Source organism: Microcaecilia unicolor, chromosome 4, assembly GCF_901765095.1.
Source record: "Microcaecilia unicolor chromosome 4, aMicUni1.1, whole genome shotgun sequence".
NCBI lineage: Eukaryota > Metazoa > Chordata > Amphibia > Gymnophiona > Siphonopidae > Microcaecilia > Microcaecilia unicolor.
The window spans coordinates 133203043-133211815 of NC_044034.1; the positions used below are offsets into that span (position 1 = coordinate 133203043).

At 43.5% G+C, this 8773-nt stretch overlaps 1 pseudogene; it reads left to right on the forward strand.

The window, feature by feature from the left end:
- Nucleotides 1-322: 322 nt before the first annotated feature.
- LOC115467929 lies at nucleotides 323-1624 on the forward strand (annotated as a pseudogene).
- The last annotated feature ends 7149 nt before the right edge of the window (nucleotides 1625-8773 follow it).

Consider the following 8773-nt stretch of genomic DNA (forward strand, 5'->3'; position numbering starts at 1 on the left):
TCCTTGATTACCCCAGTACTAGTGCTATTTAGAGATGGAGTCAGATTTAAGGTCACTCCAGCCTTCTTGGGGGGCTCGGGACCCCTCAATTCACAACAGAGGTATAGGCCTGGGTCCATCTGTCTACAGTGCACTGCACCCACCACTACACTACTCCGGGAACCTGCATGCTGCTCTAGTGGACCTGGCTTTAACATTTGAGGCGGTCATAGAGGCTGCTAAATACTATTTGTATTCATATTTTTGGTGAGTGGAGCATGAAATTCCCCCCTCCTCCGCTGGAAGCTACACCTTCTGTTTGCTTATACTATAGCTCCTGGTGAATTAACAGTCTTGTGCTGTATTGGACAAGAAGCTGAACCATCATGTATCATTCCTCTGCTGTGCAAGAATTTCTAAAGCAGACATTATACCTTGATAGCCATGGAGAGCTCAGCACTACTCAACATGCTGGACCATATGTTAAAGCATTCCCAGGCTTTAATGCTTCTACTGATGCTTCCACCCTGGAGAAGGCCATCAAAACTAAAGATGTGGATGAAGCAACTATCATAGACATCTTGACAAAAAGAGCCAATGCACAACGTCAGCAGTACAAGGCGGCATACCAGCATGCCTATGGGAAGCCACTGGAAGATGCTTTGAAAAAAAGCCCTCTCTAGTCATTTTGAAGACGTTGTTGTGGCTTTGCTGAAGACTCCTGCTCAGTTTGATGCCCATGAGCTCAAGTGGGCCACAAAGGGTCTTGGAATGGATGCAGATTGTTTGATATAGATTTTGGCATCAAGAAATAACAAGAGATGAGGGAAATCAAGGAAGTCTATAGTGAAGAATTTAAGAGTGATCTAGCCAAAAACATTGCATCACATACATCTGGAGATTTCCAAAAAGCTTTGTTGGCACTAATTCAGGCAGAACGACATGAAGATACCAGAGTAAATGAAGAACTTGCTGATAATGATGCTAGGGCTTTGTACGAAGCTGGAGAGAAGAGGAAAGGCACTGATGTTTCTGTATATATTAACATCCTTACTACACAAAGCTTACTACATCTTCAAAGAGTTTACCAGAGACATGCTAAATACAGTCAGCATGATATGAGCAAGGCACTGGATCTAAAATTGAAAGGCGGCATTGAAAACTGCCTGACAGCCATTGAGAAATGTGCAGTAGCAAACCATCTTATTTTGCTGAAAGACTCAATTTGGCAATGAAGGGCTCCGGAACAAATGATAAAGCATTGATCAGAACTATGGTTTCTTGTTCTGAGATAGACGTGAATGAGATTAAGGTTCATTACAAGAGGCTGTATAGCAAAACCCTCCGCCAGGCTATTCTGGATGAAACTAAAGGCGATTATGAGACCATCCTGTTGGCTCTGTGTGGACCTGATAACTAGCCTGCATAGACTGAAGTGCTCCAGGTTCACTATTGAAGATATTTACAGAATATTTTCTTCAGCTTTTTAGAAAAAAAAAAATAACCCAACAACCTACTGTAGGCTGTAAAAGAAAGATGATCTTCCTTAGACACATGCTGTAAACCATCGACATACTAGGTGAAAAGTGTAGTGTCCTGATTTTTACCATATCTATTTCTATTGCTATGCTTTGGTTTGGATGAATCTAAAAAAAAAAAGACATTCATAATTCATCTGTTGTGCAGTTGGAGTCGGAATGAGACTAGAGCAGTATCTGCTTTGGCATTGTTGTGTAAAAAGAGTATGAAGGGGTCAGTGACCACTGGTGGAGTAAGGGGTCATTCCTGAGTCCCTCCAGTGGTTATCTTGTCATTTAGAGCACCTTTATGTGCCTTATTCATTCTGAAAACAGGTCTAGACCAAAACGTTGAAGTTTTCAACCTAAACATTTTCATTTTGTTCCATTATGGCTGTAAAACATCAAAGTGTTAGGCACACCCTAAGCCCTCTCTCATCCTGCCTATGAAACACCCTGATATGCCCCCTTGTGATTTAGATACACTGCAGACAAAATGCATAGACAGACATCTGCAAAACAGGTTTTGAAAATACCGATTTGGATGTTTTGAGAAGAAATCCGTTCAAATGATGCTTTATGACACTTTTTGGACATTTTTCTCTTTCAGAAATGAGCCCCTTGGAGGGGCATAATCGAATGCGAACGCCTATCTCCATGGGCGTCTATGTCCGAAAACAGGTACGTGAAGAGGCGGGACAGACCGTATTTTCAAAAAAATGGACGTTTTTCAGCTGGGCGTTTGGTTTTTTTTAACGGTAATGGAAACTAAAAACGCCCAGCTCAAAAACGTCCTAATCCAAGCCATTTGGTCGTGGGAGGGGCCACGATTCATAGTACACTCGCCCCCCTGACATGCCAGGACACCACCTGGGCACCCTAGAGGTCAGTGCGGTGGACTTCAGACAACGCTCCCACATGCATAGCTCCCTTATCACGGGTGCTGAGCCCCCAACCCCTCCCCCTAAACCCACTACCCACAAATGTACAACACTACCATAGCTCTTAGGGGTGAAGGGGGCACCTACATGTGGGTACAGTGGGTTTTGCAGACCTCCCATTTACCAGCACAAGTGTTACAGGTAGCGGGGGGATGGGCCTGGGTCCACCTGGCTGAAGTGCACTGCGATACCCATTAAAAGTGCTCCAGGGACCTGCATACACGCAGGCCTCTAGGACTTGTTGCTGCTATATAACATTGGCACACCAGTTGACACCTGAAGACTAATCTCTCTGAAAACATCCTTTATTGGAATAAGCATGCTTACTCACAGTTAACTGCAGATCAGAGGTTGTGCCCCACTGGCAACGAGTCTCCCTGGTACTGAGATGAGCAGTAGGTCAGAGCTGGCAGAATGGTGTACAATGCCCTCTTTCAATCACATTCAAGGTAAGAACTAAATTCTGTAACATGGCTAACACGTGAAAGAGATCTAAAACTGGCTTACAAAAATGGCCACTACCTCATGGAATACCGGAAACAAAACAGGGCACACTCTAACCCAGTAAGCAGGGGGGAAAGCACCATGGGAGTAGAGCCTACCAACTACCAACATCGTGAGCATTTGCCACAAGCTAGTGGAATCACGGAGCCCAATACCCTACACCCACCACAATGCATTACTGATGTGACTCTGCAGTGCGCATAACAGAAAAGGTGTCACACTCACCCGAGAGCCACATCAGAACCAGGGAAAGGCTGTCACAGGATAGAACACATTCTGCTGTCGTGGAGGTGGGTACGGCATTTGAGACTGGCATAGAGGCTGGAAAAAAAGTTTTTAAAGTGTTTTTTTTTTTGGTGGGAGGGGGTTAGTGACCACTGGGGGAGTCCGGGGAGGTCATCCTCGGTTCCCTCCAGTGGTCATCTGGTCAGTTGGGACGCTTTTTTGGGACTTGTTTGTGAAAACAAAAGGGTAAAAAAAAGTGACCCCAAATTGCGGTAAAAACGCCTTTTTTTCGATTATCAGCTAAAGACTCCCATCTCTCCTCGGCCGATAACCACGCCCCAGTTCCACCTTCACCACGCCTCCAACACGCCCCCGTCAACTTTACCCGTTTCCGCGACGGATTGCAGTTGGAAACGCCCAAAATCGGCTTTCGATTATATCGATTTGGGCGCCCACAGGAGAAAGACGTCCATCTTCCGATCTGGGTCGCAATATAGGCGTTTTTCTCTTTCGATTATAAGCTGGCTAGTCTACTATTTTACTGAGAGTGTTTCTAAAGAAACTTTGAAGACAAAACAATCAAAACAGAGAAACTTTTAACATTAAGAAATAAAGTATGACATTTATGTCTGATACTCCAAATCCTCCCAGAGATCTTAAGTGGTTTGTTTGTCAAATCTGTAATGGAACATTTTATAATGTTTAGTAGCTGTTTCATAAATTAGTCATTACATGCTTTATCAACAATCTCTTTTTTGGAAAGTGCCATGAATTATTAAATGTTTCTGGGAATTACTCCAGCTTATATAATCAAGCAGATATGAGTAAGGCCAATTGAAAACATTTACATTCAACCTGGGGTTGTTTATAATGTACACATTCTTGAGAAATTCCTGAACTAGTCAATCTGGTCAGTGTTAACATTTCTGATATTTAACTGAATGATACATAAAGGGCAATTTTCAAAGGTTAACTAGCTACCTTGGGAGTCAAACATTTAAGAAATCCCCCCCCCCCCCAAACACATACACATTGACTGGCTAAAAAATTATGAGGTGATTTTAGAAGGATTAGGTACCATTTACAAGTGTAAAAAGCTGATTTACATGCAAATATTGGTATAGATATATGAGTAGACGTTTTAGAAAAACAATGTATGCTTGATTGCCAATAGCAGGCACACATTTTAAGGAGGTAGCATGTTCTTAGCATGGTTTTAGTGAAACTTAAAAGTATAAGTATATTTGGTATTTTAGAACATCAATACCAAAGCTGCAAAGTTACCCAGTTCCAGGACACCAGTCTTGGTTTTCAGCTTACATCCTCTCTACAGTTTGATATTTGTAGTCCATGATTCTACCTACTGAAATCAGTGCTACTGGTCCCATAACATATCAAGATGGGGCTTTCTGAAACTGAGAATTGACCTAAAATGTCCCTCCTATTATTGGGTAACTTAGGGGGTATTTTACTAAAGCTTAGCTCAAGTTATCTGCAGCAGAGCCCATTTTATTCCTATGGGCCCTGCTACAGATAGCTCCAGTTAAACTTTAGTAAAAGCTTAACAACTCTGCAACATGTGTATTGCATGGTAAATTTCTTGATGGACATTTACACTTGCTTTAAGTCACACATTCAGGGCTTTGGAAGAAAACTTGAGGTGGGAATTTTAACACTGTGCTTCTCTCTCTGGCCTTTAAAAACTCTTTACATTGTCAAAAATTGAATTTTAGAGAATGACTGATTAATCAGTTCCCTGTTAGGGATGGGTAGCCAGAAAATATTCATGTAATGGCATATCCTGTTCAGAATTTAAAACAAAACAAAACATAAGGGTAGCATACATCAATATCAAACACACAAAAGAATGTTTGCTAAAACTCAAGATCGGAGCATGGATTTGGCACTCAAACCTATTTGTAGAATGACAGCTATCTATCTATCTATCTATCTATCTATCTATGTGTGTATAGGTTTGAGTGCCAAATCCATGCTCAATGGATTTTGTTTTTGGATGTTCAGATTTGGTATGAAGGAGGAATATTTTACACAAATGTTTATACTAAACCTACAGATAGAAATATCCTTTTACAGTACAACAGTATGCATCCTTACCATTTGAAGAATAATCTACCCGTCTCACAATTTTTGAGGTACTGTCAAATTTGTGATTCCACTCAACAATTTAAACAAGCAGCTTCAGCATTGGCCACCAAGTTTATACTGTGAGGGAATCTAAAACAGATTGGAAAAAAAAAAACATTTAAACATACTCTATATAACAATAGGGAGTTATTGTTTCAAACCCATTTCGCAACCTGATACAATCAATGGTACTAAGCCACTTAGATTACTGAAATGGAATTTGTGCAGGATGTAAAGAACAAACCTTAAAGAAACCTGGCAGCTAGGCTTATATTTGGTAAAACGCGATTTGAAAGCACAAAACCCCTCCGCAAAAAACTACACTGGCTCCCAATCAAAGAATGCATCGCGTTCAAAATCTTCACACTGGTTCAGAAAATCATCTACGGAGAAGCTCCGAGTTACATGACAGACTTGATCGACTTACCAATTAGAAATACATCCGAATCAACACGATCTTATCTAAATTTGCACTACCCAAGCTGCAAATACAAAACAACTTACGCATCTAGTTTTTCCTACATAAGCACACAGCTGTGGAATGCATTACCAAAAGCCTTGAAAATGACATATGACCACCTAAACTTCCGGAAATCACTAAAAACCAACCTGTTTAAAAAGGCATACCCTACCGATCCAACTTAAATGCCTAATCTCTCCAACACAACCAAACTAAAGCACGTAATGGACATAACACAACTCTTCCATTCCCCGATTCCATAATGTGGCTGTGCCACATGAACTTGATCTTACCACAACATCACCCTGTATTTGTTCACACCGGAGCCTGCAAAGGCCTCTCCGGTACTATGTAACCCATATTGAGCCTACAAATAGGTGGGAAAATGTGGGATACAAATGTAACAAATAAATAAATAAATAAACCCTGCAATTTTGTCATAGAAGACTGTGTGATCTCATGTGTACTGAGATACACAATTGGGCTCATTTTCGAAAGAGAAGGACGCTCATCTTTCGACATAAATCAGAAGATGGACGTCCTTCTCACAGAAACGTCCAAATCGGTATAATCAAAAGCCGATTTTGGACGTCCCCAACTGCACTTCGGTGCAGAGATGGCCAAAGTTCAAGTGGGTATGTCAGAGGTGTAGTGAAGGCGGGACTTGGGCGTGCCTAATGTTTGGACGTCCTTGACCCATAATTGAAAAAAAGAAGGGCGTCCCTGACGAGCACTTGGATGTTTTCACCCAGACCTGTTTTTCTTATGACTAAAGCACTAAAAGGTGCCCGAAATGATAAGATGACCACCGTAGAGATATGGGGATGACCTCCCATTACTGCCCCAGTGGTCACTAACCCCCTCCCACCCTAAAAATAACATCTGTAAAAATATGTCATATACACACACATAAATAAATGTGTCACATCAAAAATTGTCTGTAGACTGACAACCATATTATAATAACATGCTAATTGGACATATACCTATGTTGTGATCTTCACTGTCAAAAACTTGTTAAAAAGTGTGTATACTATTCTCCAACATAAAGTACTACATAAATTTTAAAAAATGATGATTCATGCATGCACAATGACACACTATCAGGAAAAGGATGCACCCTTTTTCCAAATACGGCACACTCTTTCAAAAGAGTGCACACCATTATTGACAAATAAAAAAACATGAGGTTTTTATTTCCTTCTCATTTTTGGGCTTTAATGACATGCAACATTCCCCATGTTGGTGTCAATGACAGCCCTTTCCTATTTCCTGTGAACATCCAGGTTTCCAAAATCTACCTCTTGCATTTGTATGCAGCATCACTTACATTTGTCAATAGCAAAATGAACATTCATATGTGCAAGAGACACCACCGATAAGTGCAAAGCCCCAAATACCATTTGTTGAAATAGCTTCTTCTTGTATGCATCATACAAAATATATGTATTAATCCTCTATATAATAATTTCTCAATCTGCGCCCCTGAACGGCTGGCTGGCTAGGTTCGTAACCATATGCAAATGAGCTACTACATAATTGGCTCCCATTCATTCCCTCTCAGTGTCCCACCCTTGTGGAAAGAGGAAATTACATCAGAGCAGAATGGGACAGTGAGAGGGAAGGCTGGAGGTGAGCCGAGCCGAGCCGAGCCGAGCTTGCTGCCACTGCAACTTGAGGTAAAATAAACATTTTTAAGGCAGGGCAGTGGGAAGGAAAGGAAAGGAAGGGATTTGTGGGAGAAGAGGGAGGGCAGGTGAGGGCTGGGGCTGAACTGGAACTCGGGTGCTTAAAAGGGGGGCAGGTGGGGGCTGGGGCAAGTCACTGGACATGGATGGGAGGGGGACATCGTAACCATATGCAAATGAGCTACTATATAATTGGCTCCCATTCATTCCCTCTCAGTGTCCCACCCTTGTGGAAAGAGGAAATTACATCAGAGGAGAATGGGACAGTGAGAGGGAAGGCTGGAGGTGAGCCGAGCCGAGCTTGCTGCCGCTGCGACTTGAGGTAAAATAAACATTTTTAAGGCAGGGTAGTGGGAAGGAAAGGAAGGCTTTTGTGGGAGAAGAGGGAGGGCAGGTGAGGGCTGGGGCTGAACTGGAACTCGGGTGCTTAAAAGGGGGGCAGGTGGGGGCTGGGGCAAGTCACTGGACATGGATGGGAGGGGGGCAGAGGAGAATTGCTAGACATGGATGCAAGGGGAGGGGAGGGCAGGGGAGAGAGGAGACATCACTGGACATAGATGGGAGGGCAGGGGAGGGGAGGGCAGGGGATAATTGCTGGAGATGGAGGGGAGGGTAGATGAGAAATCACTGGACATGGATGGGAGAGGAGGGCACACAGGAGAATCGCTGGACATGGATGGGAGGGTAGGGGAGAAAGGAAGAATCACTGGACATGGAGGGGAGAGCAGGGAAGAGAGGAGAATTGCTGTATATGGATAGAGGCAGTGCTTTTTTTGTGCCGGTACGCACCGGTACGGCATACCGGCACCTTTTTTCCTCTGGCAAGTCCTGCACCCTTCCTCTCACTCCCCTACTTACTACTATGTTGGACTCAGCAGCGCAAACGGTGAAGGCAGTGATTGAGAGAGGCTGGCAGCGTTGGAGCTTCCCTCTGCGAGTCCCACCTACATTGTTTCAACTTCCTGTTTCCGCATAGGCGGGACTCACAGAGGGAAGCTCCGACGCTGCCATTCTCTCTCAATCGCTGCACTGTTCATACTGCTGAGTCTGACGTGGGCAGGCTTTCTATCGCTTCGCTGGCAGGCAGTGGAGAAGGAGGACAGGCTGGGAGGAGGAGGATGGGCTGAGGGAAGAAGAATCGCTGGACATGGGAGAGGGGAGGGCAGGGGAGAGAGGAGAATCGCTGGACATCATGGAAGGGGAGGGCAGGGAAGAGAGAATTGCTGGACATCGATGGGAGGGAAGGGCAGGGATGAGAGAATTTCTGGACATGGAGGGGAGAGAGGAGAATCGTTGGACATTGATGGGAGGGCA